Source organism: Scyliorhinus torazame, chromosome 1 (assembly GCF_047496885.1).
Source record: "Scyliorhinus torazame isolate Kashiwa2021f chromosome 1, sScyTor2.1, whole genome shotgun sequence".
In the NCBI taxonomy this organism is placed as follows: Eukaryota; Metazoa; Chordata; class Chondrichthyes; order Carcharhiniformes; family Scyliorhinidae; genus Scyliorhinus; species Scyliorhinus torazame.
In genome coordinates, this window is record NC_092707.1 from 397,049,039 (window position 1) to 397,062,595 (window position 13,557).

The window sequence follows — 13,557 nt, forward strand, 5'->3', positions numbered from 1 at the left end:
TATCCATCGCCCCAACTGAAACTTCACACCTCATCTTCACATAGGCCTCCTTCTTCCTCTTAACAAGAGATTCCACTTCCTTGGTAAACCACGGTTCCCTTGCTCGACGCCTTCCTCCCTGCCTGACCGGTACATACTTATCAAGAACACGCAGTAGCTGATCCTTGAACAAGCCCCACTTATCCAGTGTGCCCAACACTTGCAGCCTACTTCTCCACCTTATCCCCCCCAAGTCTCGTCTAATGGCATCATAATTGCCCTTCCCCCAGCTATAACTCTTGCCCTGCGGTGTATACTTATCCCTTTCCATCATTAACGTAAACGTCACCGAATTGTGGTCACTGTCCCCAAAGTGCTCTCCTACCTCCAAATCCAACACCTGGCCTGGTTCATTACCCAAAACCAAATCCAACGTGGCCTCGCCTCTTGTTGGCCTGTCAACATATTGTTTCAGGAAACCCTCCTGCACACACTGTACAAAAAACGACCCATCTATTGTACTCGAACTATATCTTTTCCAGTCAATATTTGGAAAGTTAAAGTCTCCCATAATAACTACCCTGTTACTTTCGCTCTTATCCAGAATCATCTTCGCCATCCTTTCCTCTACATCCCTAGAACTATTAGGAGGCCTATAAAAAACTCCCAACAGGGTGACCTCTCCTTTCCTGTTTCTAACTTCAGCCCATACTACCTCGGAAGAAGAGTACCCATCTAGCATCCTCTCCGCCACCGTAATACTGCTCTTGACTAGCAGCGCCACACCTCCCCCTCTTTTGCCTCCTTCTCTGAGCTTACTAAAACACCTAAACCCCGGAACCTGCAACATCCATTCCTGTCCCTGCTCTATCCATGTCTCCGAAATGGCCACAACATCGAAGTCCCAGGTACCAACCCATGCTGCCAGTTCCCCTACCTTGTTTCGTATACTCCTGGCATTGAAGTAGACACACTTCAAACCACCTACCTGAACACTGGCACCCTCCTGCGATGTAAAATCTGTGCTCCTGACCTCTATACTCTCATTCTCCCTTACCCTAAAACTACAATCCAGGTTCCCATGCCCCTGCTGCATTAGTTTAAACCCCCCCCCCCAAAGAGCACTAACAAATCTCCCCCCCAGGATATTTGTGCCCCTCAGGTTCAGATGTAGACCATCCTGTCTGTAGAGGTCCCACCTTCCCCAGAAAGAGCCCCAGTTATCCAGAAATCTGAATCCCTCCCGCCTGCACCATCCCTGTAGCCACGTGTTTAAATGCTCTCTCTCCCTATTCCTCATCTCACTATCACGTGGCACGGGCAACAACCCAGAGATAACAACTCTGTTTGTTCTAGTTCTGAGCTTCCATCCTAGCTCCCTGAAAGCCTGCCTGACATCCTTGTCCCCTTTCCTACCTATGTCGTTAGTGCCAATGTGGACCACGACTTGGGGCTGCTCCCCCTCCCCCCTAAGGACCCGGAAAACACGATCCGAGACATCACGTACCCTTGCACCTGGGAGGCAACATACCAAACGTGAGTCTCTCACGCTCCCACAAAATCTCCTATCTGTGCCCCTGACTATAGAGTCCCCAATTACTAATGCTCTGCTCTTCTCCCCCCTTCCCTTCTGAGCAACAGGGACAGACTCCGTGCCAGAGGCCCGTACCCCATGGCTTACCCCTGGTAAGTCGTCCCCCCCACAAGTATCCAAAGCGGTATACTTGTTTCTCAGGGGAACGACCGCAGGGGATCCCTGCACTGACTGCTTTTTCCCAGTCCCTCTTACAGTTACCCACCTATCTCCAATCTTTGGTGTAACTAATTCCCTGAAGCTGCTATCTATGACCCCTTCTGCCTCCCGAATGATCCGAAGTTCTTCCAACTCCAGCTCCAGTTCCCTAACTCGGTCTTGGAGGAGCTGGAGATGGCAGCACTTCCTGCAGGTAAAATCAGCAGGGACACTAACTGCATCCCTCATCTCAAACATCCTGCAGGAGGAACATTGCACTCCCTTCCCTTCCATTCCTCTAACTTTCTACCAAGATCTGGCTAACAACTAAATTAAATTTTTTATAAAAAATAATAATAATATAATAAAATATGGTACTTACCTCAGACCAATGGGTTTTATTATTAGGTTAGAGGAGGAGGGCGGGTGGGAGACACTACACGTGTAGTGTCTCGGGTTTTATTATTAGGTTAGAGGAGGAGGGCGGGTGGGAGACACTACACGTGTAGTGTCTCGGGTTTCCTCTCCACCAGAATTTATTGGTGAGGGTCTTCCCAGACGTCCGCGGGTCGACTTCCTGTTCCCGCCTAAAACACTAATTTTTTTTTTTTAAATTCTCAGCTCCTGCTGAAATTGACTAACCAGCCAGCTCCACTCCCGCCGAAATCGACTGGCCTGCCCCTGCAAAGACAAGTGCTTTTAAAGGACAGACTTACCTCCCAGCAGCCACTTCCGCACTGCTCCCACTGAAACTGACTCACCAGCTGTTCTGCCGAAATCGACTCATGTAATCACAGTTTGGCTGAATGGGCCATTGGTTCGCTGTGTCGCTTCTAATTTGTAAATAGTGAGAGTGTTGGAGGCCATGGAACAGATCCCTGTAAGACTCCAGCAATGAAGACACTTGTCTAACGGCTCATCATTTGTGATCATTTTCTGCTATTTTGAACCTGCAAAGCCTGCACACCATGTTTCTCCAACACATGCGAATATTCGAATAATTAAACTTCTTCACGTGCCGTGAGCTGCTATGAAGTAGCTTCACTGTTATGTAGGAATATTTGCCGGCCAATTTGAACACATCAAGATGTCTCAGACAGCCGTGAGTGGGTGTTGGTTTAAGTTGTGGGGTGTTACAGGAATCTCAAAAAACCTCCCTAAGCAGCACCATGGGACTTTTTATAATCCACTGGGGCACTATTGGGGCTAAAATTAATAAGTCATTTGAAAGACAATCTATAATAATGCTGTGCCGTTTATTTATGTTCCGTATTGGCTGGGGAGTGGGTGCATGGATGGATGGACGTGGGATGCAATGATGGAAGGGGATTTGGGATGATACGAGGGCGATAGAAGGAATGGGATTGGGACTTATCAAAAAAAGAATTTACAGGATGTGGGCTTTGCTGGCTGGACCAGCATTTATCGCCCATCCCTCGTGGTCTTTGGTGGTGCAGTCCCTGAGATGTAGGTACACCCACTGCTCTTGGGGAGGGAGTTCCAGGATTTTGACCCAGTGACAGTGAAGGAACGGCAATATATTTCCAAGTCAGGATGGTGAGTGACCTGGAGGGGAACCTCCAAGTGGTGGGGCTCCCAGGTATCTGCTGCTCTTGTCCTTCTAGATGGTAATGGCCGTGGGTTTGGAAGGTGCTGCCTAAGGAACCTGGGCGAGTTCCTGCAGTGCATCTTGTAGATGGTACACACTGCTGCCATTGTTCGTCGGTGGTGGGGGGATTGAATGTTTGTAGAAGGGGGAGCAGTCGAGCGGGCTGCTTTATCCTGGATGGGGTCGAGCTTCTTGAGGGTTGTTGGAGCTGCACTCATCCAGGCAAGTGGAGAGTATTCCATTACAGCCCTGAATTGTGTTTTGTAGATGGTAGGTAGGCTCTGGGGAGTCAGGAGTTGAGTTACTTGCCGTAGGATTCCTAGCCTTTGACCTGCTCTTGTAGCCACAGTATTTATATAGCTAGTCCAGTTCAGTTTCTGATCAATGGTAACCCCCAGGATATTGATAGTTGTGGATTCCACAATGGTGTTGCCAATGAATGTCAAGGGCGATGGTTAAATCCTTTCCTGTTGGAAATGATCATTGCCTGGCACTTGTGTGGCACGAATGTTACTTGTCAGCCCAAGCCTGGATATTGTCCAGGTCTTGCTGCATTTGGACATAGACTGCTTCATTATCTGAGGAGTGGCGAATGGTGCTGAACATTGTGTAACATCTGTGAGCATCCCCACTTCTGACCTTAAGTTGGGAGGAAGGTCACTGATGAAGCAGCTAAAGATGTACGGGCCTAGAACACTACCCTGAGGAACTCCTGCAGTGATGTCCTGGAGTTGAGATGATTGATCTCCAACCAAAGCAACGATCTTCCTTTGTGCCAGGTATGACTCCAACCATCAGAGTGTTTTCCCCCTGATTCCCATTGAATCCAGCTTAGCTACGGCTCCTTGATGCCATATTCAATCAAATGTTGCTTTGATATCAAGGGCAGCCACTCTCACCTCACCTCTGGCATTCAGCTCTTTTGTCTATGTTTGAACCAAGGGTGTAATGAGGTCCGGAGCTGAGTGATCCTGGCGAAACCCAAACTGAGTGTCTGAGCAGGTTATAACAAAGTAAGTGCCACTCGATAGCCCTGTCGATCACTCCTTCCACACTTTACTCTCGATCATCAGTAAAGTGAAGAGTGATGGGCCGGTAATTGGCCGTGTTGGATTTGTCCTGTTTCTTGTGTACAGGGAATACCTGGTCAATTTTCCACATTGCCGGGTAAATGCCAGTGTTTTAGATGTACTGGAACAGCTGGGTGAGGGGTGCGGCAAGTTCTGGAATGCAAGCCTCTGTATTATTGCCGGAATGTCGACAGGGCCCATAGCCTTTGCCGTATCCAGTGCCTTCAGCCATTTCTTGATATTACATGGAGTGAATCGGATTGGGATGAGAAGATTGGGATTCCGATCGAAAGATCCTGTTGCAATAAAGATGCTAATTTCACCGGAAATTGTGGCTGTTTGCTAATTTTAAATAAAAATGAAATTTAAAGTTTTAATTTATTTTATTTACTCTCCCTTTATTTTTTCTCTGTTTTGCACTGGCTGATAACATAGTGGAAGCAGATTCCTCACCACCGTTCAAAAGAGAATTAGGTACATACTTGAAGGGGAAATATGGATCAGATTTGTGAGTTTATCAGGGACAGCATAGTGGCGCAGTGGGTTTGCACTACTGCCTCACGGCGCCGAGGTCCCAGGTTCGATCCCGGCTCTGGGACACTGTCTGTGCGGAGTCTGCACGTTCTCCCCGTGTCTCCATGGGTTTCCTCCGGGTGCTCCGGTTTCCTCCCACAGTCCAAAGATGTGCAGGTTAAGTGGATTGGCCATGCTAAATTGCCCTCCGTGTCCAAAAAGGTTAGGTGGGGTTACGTGAATAGGGTGGAGGCGTGGGCTTAAGTAGGGTGCTCTTTCCAAGGGCCAGTGCAGACTCGATGGGCTGAATGGCCTTCTGCACTGTAAATTCTATGATTCTATAATACCTCATGGCTGAGGAACCAGAGCCTAGCTAGGAATTAACACCATCAGGAGTAGAGAGAACAAGAGTATCCTACCGGGAACTAACTTGCCTTTATCAGAATCGTACCCTGTTGTGCAGAAGGCGGCCATTTGGCTCTCGGAATGAACTGTGCACTTAGTCCCACTGATCCAACACATTCCGTACAACTTTGCAAATCTTTCCTTTGCAATTATGTCTCCAAATCTCTTGGGAATGTCACTACTGGACCCGCTTCCACAGCCCCTGTCTGAGACAGCGCACTCCGGATTGCAACAAGACCAAACCAATGCCAATGTCTAACTCCCCAGTTGGAATTTGGTGGAGAATGTGTTGCCCTCGGGAAGGCGATGCATTACCCCGGGGAGGCAAAAGTGTCGGCTGGCAGAGGTTGCCTGTAAAGTCACCTGCTGCATTGGGCTTGTGTTGGAGTTGCCCTGGTGACCTGAACACATAAACACACACCCACACACGGGACTTAAAGTGGAGAAGAAGCTGCAGAAAGGGTAAGAAATCAAAGTTTGTGGCTCAGTTCCCTGCTTCAAACCATCAACAAAAAGAGCCGAGTTTCTTTGGCGAGCTTTCTGCTCCTTGGTGGGTTTGCTAAACAAGGTGAATCAGAGCAAATTGCCCAGAACATGAGCTCGAGTGAGTGGGAACTCACAAAACAAATTCCTGATATTGCCCTCGGTCTTTTTGAATTTGTGAGTGAACTTCAATCAGAAACAAGCGGAAAATTTAAGTTCCCTCTCATTTGTGGCGATTGTTATAAGAAGGATCTTTTTCTTTCTTATTTAAATCTATGTCGTGGCAAAGGGGGAGTGTTTCCTCGCAGGTAGGTTATTCAAACAGGGAGGTGCAAATCGCACCTAATACGACAGGCTAGCGCCATCAGCCCTCTGCCTCAAACTTTGTGCTTTAAATCTACCTTTATTAAAAGACAATAGTTTGGCCTCAGCTGGAGTATTGTATCCAGTTCTGGGCACCACACCTCAGGGAGGATTTGAAGTGGGGCAGTGGTTAGCACTGGGACTACGGCGCTGAGGACCCGGGTTCGAGTCCCGGCCCTGGGTCAGTGTCCGTGTGGAGTTTGCACATTCTCCCCATGTCTGCGTGGGCCTCACTCCCACAACCCAAAGATGTGCAGGTTAAGTGAAATGGCCTCACTAAATTGGCCCTTAATTGGAAAGAAAATAATTGGGTGCTCGAAATTTATTTTTTAAAAAGGAAGAATTTGAAGACATTAGAGAGAGTGCAGGAAATGTTTACAAGGATAGTTCCAGGGCTGAGGCGCCACAGTTGCTTTGATAGATTGGCGAGGCCGGATCTTGGAGAAGAGATGGTTGAGCGGAGAATTGATAGAGGTATTGAAAAGCCTGAGGGGTCTGGACAGAATAGATAGGGAAAAACTGTCCCCATTGGCAGAAGAGTCGAGAACCAGAGGATTTAAGGTCTTTGGCTAAAGAACCAATTTCAAAACGAGGAAAATCTATTTCACACTGTGAGTGTTTAGGATCTGGAATGCACTGTCTGAGAGTGTGGTGGAGGCAGATTGACACAGCGAGTGGTTAGGATCTGGAATGTACTGTCTGAGAGTGTGGTGGAGGCAGATTGACACAGCGAGTGGTTAGGATCTGGAATGTACTGTCTGAGAGTGTGGTGGAGGTAGATTCACACAGCGAGTGGTTAGGATCTGGATTGTACTGTCTGAGAGTGTGGTGGAGGCAGATTCACACAGCGAGTGGTTAGGATCTGGAATGCACTGTCTGAGAGTGTGGTGGAGGCAGATTCACACAGCGAGTGGTTAGGATCTGGAATGCACTGTCTGAGAGTGTGGTGGAGACAGGGTCACACAGCAAGTGTTTAGGATCTGGAATGTACTGTCTGTGAGTGCAGAGGAGACAGATTCACACAGCGAGTGGTTAGGATCTGGAATGTACTGTCTGAGAGTGTGGTGGAGACAGGTTCACACAGCGAGTGGTTCGGATCTGGAATGTACTGTCTGAGAGTGTGGTGGAGACAGATTCACACAGCGAGTGGTTAGGATCTGGAATGCACTGAGAGTGTGGTGGAGACAGATTCACACAGCGAGTCGTTAGGATCTGGAATGTTCTGTCTGAGAGTGTGGTGGAGGCAGATTCACACAGCGAGTGGTTAGGATCTGGAATGCACTATCTGAGAGTGCGGTGGAGACAGATTCACACAGCGAGTGGTTAGCATCTGGAATGCACTGTCTGAGAGTGTGGTGGAGAGAGATTCACACAGCGAGTGGTTAGGATCTGGAATGCACTGAGAGTGTGTTGGAGACAGATTCACACAGCGAGTGGTTAGGATCTGGAATGTACTGTCTGTGAGTGTGGTGGAGGCAGATTCACACAGCGAGTGGTTAGGATCTGGAATGTACTGTCTGAGGGTGTGGTGGAGACAGATTCACACAGCGAGTGGTTAGGATCTGGAATGCAATGTCTGAGAGTGTGGTGGAGAGAGATTCACACAGCGAGTGGTTAGGATCTGGAATGCACTGTCTGAGTGTGTGATGGAGGCAGATTCACACAGCGAGTGGTTAGGATCTGGAATGCACTGTCTGAGAGTGTGGTGGAGGCAGATTCACACAGCAAGTGGTTAGGATCTGGAATGCACTGTCTGAGAGTGTGGTGGAGACAGATTCACACAGCAAGTGGTTAGGATCTGGAATGCACTGTCTGAGAGTGTGGTGGAGGCAGATTCACACAGCAAGTGGTTAGGATCTGGAATGCACTGTCTGAGAGTGTGGTGGAGACAGATTCACACAGCAAGTGGTTAGGATCTGGAATGTACTGTCTGAGAGTGTGGTGGAGACAGATTCACACAGCGAGTGGTTAGGATCTGGAATGTACTGTCTGAGAGTGTGGTGGAGACAGGTTCACACAGCGAGTGGTTCGGATCTGGAATGTACTGTCTGAGAGTGTGGTGGAGACAGATTCACACAGCGAGTGGTTAGGATCTGGAATGCACTGAGAGTGTGGTGGAGACAGATTCACACAGCGAGTCGTTAGGATCTGGAATGTTCTGTCTGAGAGTGTGGTGGAGGCAGATTCACACAGCGAGTGGTTAGGATCTGGAATGCACTGTCTGAGAGTGCGGTGGAGACAGATTCACACAGCGAGTGGTTAGGATCTGGAATGCACTGAGAGTGTGTTGGAGACAGATTCACACAGCGAGTGGTTAGGATCTGGAATGTACTGTCTGTGAGTGTGGTGGAGGCAGATTCACACAGCGAGTGGTTAGGATCTGGAATGTACTGTCTGAGGGTGTGGTGGAGACAGATTCACACAGCGAGTGGTTAGGATCTGGAATGCAATGTCTGAGAGTGTGGTGGAGGCAGATTCACACAGCGAGTGGTTAGGATCTGGAATGTACTGTCTGAGAGTGTGGTGGAGACAGATTCACACAGCGAGTGGTTAGGATCTAGAATGTACTGTCAGAGTGTGGTGGAGGCAGATTCACACATTGAGTGGTTAGGATCTGGAATGTACTGTCTGAGAGTGTGGTGGAGACAGATTCACACAGCGAGTGGTTAGGATCTAGAATGTACTGTCAGAGTGTGGTGGAGGCAGATTCACACATTGAGTGGTTAGGATCTGGAATGTACTGTCTGAGAGTGTGGTGGAGGCAGATTCACACAGCGAGTGGTTAGGATCTGGAATGCACTGTCTGAGAGTGTGGTGGAGGCAGATTCACACAGCGAGTGGTTAGGATCTGGAATGCACTGTCTGTGAGTGTGGTGGAGGCAGATTCACAGTGAGTGGTTAGGATCTGAAATGTACTGTCTGAGAGTGCGGTGGAGACAGATTCAATTGTGGCTTTCAAAGTGGAATTGGACAATTATCTGAAGAGAAATAAAAGCCAGAGCTGCAGGGTAAAGGCAGGGAGGGTGGGGTTAGGTGAGTAGTCCATGCAGGAGGCCAGCATGGACACAATGGGCTGAATGGCCTGCTTCTGTGCTGTAACCATTCTATAAGTAGATTCAGGCACAAGCGTTGCTCCTGACGGCTGACCCACTGAAGAGGTGTTCTCATTGAAACAGCAGAGATTCTGAAGGGGTTTGATAGGGCGGATGCTGAGAAAAAGCCTCCGCTGGTCAGGGAGTCTAAAACACCGGGATAAGGGGGGCCGATCATTTAGGACTGGGATGAGGAGAAATTATTTAAAGAACAAAGAACAATACAGCGCAGGAACAGGCCCTTCGGCCCTCCAAGCCTGTACCGTTCATGATGCCAACCTTGGCCAAAACCTTCAGCCCTTCCTTGGGCCGTATCCCTCTATACCCATCCTATCCATGCGTTTGTCAAGATAAGATGATTTTTGGACACCGTTAATGTATCTAAGGATTCTGAATCTTTGGAATTGCCTACCCCAGAGGGTTGTGGATGCTCCACTGTTGAACACATAAAGCTGTGGGATGGACAGATTTTTGATCAGTCAGGGAAGTAAGAGATACGGGAAGCGAGTGTGGAAATGGAGTTGATGCAGTAGACCAGCTTGGCTCGTATTGAATGGTGGAGCAGACTGGAGGGCTATTTGGTCACCTTCTGCCCTTATTTTGTGTGCTTATTATTTTTTTATAAATAAATTTAGAGTACCCAATTATTTTTTTTTCCAATTAAGGGGCAATTTAGCGTGGCCAATCCACCTACCCTGCACATCTTTGGGTTGTGGGGGCGAAACCCACGCAGACACGGGGGAGAATGTGCAAACTCCACACGGACAGTGACCCAGGGCCGGGATTCCGCTGGTCAGGGAGCCTAAAACACGGGGATAAGGGGGCTGATCATTTCGGACTGAGATGAGTGAATGGCGAAGTTGGACTTGATGGTGACATCCCGTGGTGGCACAACAAGTTGGCACCCACTGACATGGTGGCACGGTAGCACAGTGGTTAGCACTGTTGTTTACAGCACCAGGGTCCCAGGTTCGATTCCCGGCTTGGGTCACTGCCTGTGTGGAGTCTGCACGTCCTCCCCGTGTCTGCGTGGGTTTCCTCCGGGTGCTCCGGTTTCCTCCCACAAGCCCCGAAAGACGTGCTGTTAGGTGAATTGGACATTCTGAATTCTCCCCGTGTACCCGAACAGGTGCCGGAATGTGGCCACTGGGGGCTTTTCACAGTAACGTCATTGCAGTGTTAATGTAAGCCTACTTGTGACACTAATATTGATTATTATTATTATTTGTGAGAAGTTGCCTTGGATCCAAGAGAAAACTCACAAAACAAAATAAACTTTGACATTGAAATTGTCCCTGTGCTAATGGTTTCCTGGGAGGTGGTGGCCCAGGGGTTGTGACTCTGGATTAGTAATCCAGAGGCCCAAGCTAACGTTCTGGGGGCCGTGGGTTCAAATCCCACCTCAACAGCTGGTGGAATTTAAGTTCAATAAAATCAATAAATCTGGGATGTGGGGCGGGATTCTCCCCTACCCGGTGGGGCGGGGGGTCCCGGCGGGATGGAGTGGCGGGAACCACTCCGGCGTTGGGCCGCCCCAAAGGTGCGGAATTCTCCGCACCTTTAGGGGCCAAGCCCTCACCTTGAGGGGCTAGGCCCGTGCCGGAGCGGTTTCCACTCCGCCGGCTGGCGGGAAAGGCCTTTGGCGCCACGCCAGCCGGTGCCGAAAGGTCTTCGCTGGGCAATGCATGCGCGGGAGCGTCAGCGGCCGCTCACGGCATCCCCGCGCATGCGCAGTGGAGGGAGTGTCTTCCGCCTCCGCTATAGTGAAGACCATGGCGAAGGCGGAAGAAAACGAGTGCCCCCACGGCACAGGCCCGCCCGCGGATCGGTGGGCCCCGATCACGGGCCAGGCCACCGTGGGGGCATCCCCTGGGGCCAGATCGCCCCCCCCCCCCCGGACCCCGGAGCCTGCCCACGCCGCCTTGTCCTGCCGTTCAAAAGGAGGTTTAATCCATGCCGGTGGGCGAGGGTTGACAGCGGCGGGACTTCAGCCCATCACGGGCCGGAGAATCGCCGGGGGGTGGGCCCGCCGACCGGCACGATTCCCGCCGACCGGCGCAGCGCGATTCCCGCCCCCGCCGAATCTCTGGTGGCGGAGAATTCAGGACACGGTGGGGCCAGGATTCACGCCAGCCCCCGGCGATTCTCCGACCCGGTGGGGGGGTCGGAGAATCGCGCCCGTGAAGCTAGTCTCAGTAATGTAAAAACCCATCTGGTCCGCCAATGTCCTCGAGGGAAGGAAATCTGCCGTCTTTACCCAGTCTGGCCTACATGTGACTGCCTACACTGCCCTCTGAAATGGTCAAGTAAGCCACTCGATTCAAGGGCAATTAGGGTTGGATAACAAACGCAGTAATGCACACACCAAATTCAAAAACAATCAAGAGAAACCAAGTGTTGGAAACTGAGGATCTTGGAGATCTGGGGATTAAAGCAACTGCAAAGATAAACTCGAACGAATGAGAACAGAGACGGAGCTACTGAGAATTCTCCTGTTTGCAAGTGTTCCCTTGCTATTCTGTAGGGGCCGTTGGGGATACGACCCTAAGTTTGGATACGAGATCAGTAGAGCAGAGCAAGGTTTATAGCTGGACCACTTCCTTCCCTCGAGGACACATTGTTCCATAACTCCTCCATTCTCTTCCCTGCAAGTGTCGACTCCACTCCTGGATGAGGAAAATGATGACCCTCGTTCGCAACCCATTCTCGCCGCGGGTCAAGCCTTGCCCAATCTTCAACCACAAGTTTCAATTTCCATCCTGTCCCACCAGCGCTGAGATTGATCTTTTTGCTCCTCCAACATTATTATTCTCCCTGGGGGAAAAGGTCTTGGGGCTTTAAGCAAAGGTGTTTCTCATGGCGTGTTTTTAACTTCCAGAGGAAGGTGGGGGTTCACTTTAACATTGCTGTTGGTATTGTGACATCAGCCCCATGGTGTAAATGGACAGGGTCGTACCACGTCATATTATCCAGACCTGAAGCTTTTTCAGTGAGTCATGGACTGTTCCACCAAAGGGGGGATATATTGAGCAAGTCCAGACTTCACGTGGCACCGGCACGCTTCCTGCCGAAGTCAAAAAAATAATCCTAATTGAATGAACGATTTGATGAGGAAGGGACTGGGAAGGGTTTGGATGTGTAGACTTGGCATGTGGCAAAGAACCTTCCTCCTCCAATGTCTATCTTGCGAGTCAACATCTTGAAAGAAGAGGATTGAAGAAAATGAAGAGTATTCCCTCCTCAGAGAAAATAGTCAGGGAATAAACTCCGCTCTATTGCTGTCACATATGAACAGGAAGTGGCCAATCAGCACCTCGAGCCTGTTCCACGGGAGTATGCCTGATCTGCATATTAACTCTATCAAGCCATAGGGCGTCCAGGTGGTGCAGCGGTTAGCATTGCTGCCTCACACCGCCGAGGTCCCAGGTTCGATCGCGGCCCCGGGTCACTGCCCGTGTGGAGTTTGCACATTCTCCCCGTGTCTGCGTGGGTCCCACCCCCACAACTCAAAGAGGTGCAGGGTAGATGGAATGGCCACGCTAAATTGGCCCTTAGCTGGAATTTTGTTTTAAAAACTCTTTCAAGCCATTTTGGTTCCGTAATCTCTTAATCCCTTTGAATGAAAAATGAATGAAACGAATGAATATCACTTATTGTCACGAGTAGGCTTCAATGAAGTTACTGTGAAAAGCCCCTAGTCGCCACATTCCGGCGCCTGTTCAGGGAGGTTGGTACGGGAATTGAACTGTGCTGCTGGCCTGCCTTAAAAGCCAGCGATTTAGCCCAGTGTGCTAAACAGCCCCTGAATTTCTTTGCTGAAATAAAACCTATTGATCCCAGCTTCAATTGAACCTCAGACTCGACAGCTTTTTAGGGTTAAAGTTCTGGATTTCCCCGGCCCGGAAGTGCTACCTGACATCCATAGAACCTACACAGTGCAGAATGAGGCCATTCGGCCCATTGAGTCTGCACTGACCCTGCGAGAGAGCACTCTACCTAGGCCCACTCCCTCACCCTATTCCCGTAATCTCGCACATTGATCACGGCCAATCCACATAACCTGCACATCTATGGACTGTGGGAGGAAACTGGAGCACCCGGAGGAAACCCACGCAGACATGTGGGGAGATCGTGCAAACTCCACACAGTCACCCAAGACCGGAATTGAACCTGGATCCCTGGCGCTGTGAGGCAGCAGTGCTAACCTTTGCGCCACCGCGCCATCCAGCCACTGTGCCACTGTGCTGCCACTCCTGAATGTCCTGGCTCTAGATTTTAGGAATTGCTTCTTTGTTCTTGACTATCCCACTG

The 13,557-nt window shown here is 49.9% G+C and overlaps 2 protein-coding genes across 7 annotated transcripts in view; both read left to right on the plus strand.

Annotated features, from left to right (window-relative positions):
* ccdc28a (coiled-coil domain containing 28A) overlaps positions 1 to 4,767 on the plus strand; it is a 61,258-nt gene extending 56,491 nt beyond the window's left edge. For all 4 annotated transcript variants that reach the window (XR_011948645.1, XM_072513583.1, XM_072513559.1 and 1 more), the window contains one exon: positions 2,333 to 4,767. The gene's annotated coding sequence lies outside the window, so the exon portion shown is untranslated. The remainder of the gene's footprint in view (positions 1 to 2,332) is intronic.
* A 957-nt stretch (positions 4,768 to 5,724) lies between these two features.
* The window catches only part of ect2l (epithelial cell transforming 2 like), a 224,429-nt gene continuing 216,596 nt past the window's right edge, over positions 5,725 to 13,557 (plus strand). For all 3 annotated transcript variants that reach the window (XR_011948646.1, XR_011948647.1, XM_072513615.1), the window contains exon 1: positions 5,725 to 5,770. The gene's annotated coding sequence lies outside the window, so the exon portion shown is untranslated. The remainder of the gene's footprint in view (positions 5,771 to 13,557) is intronic.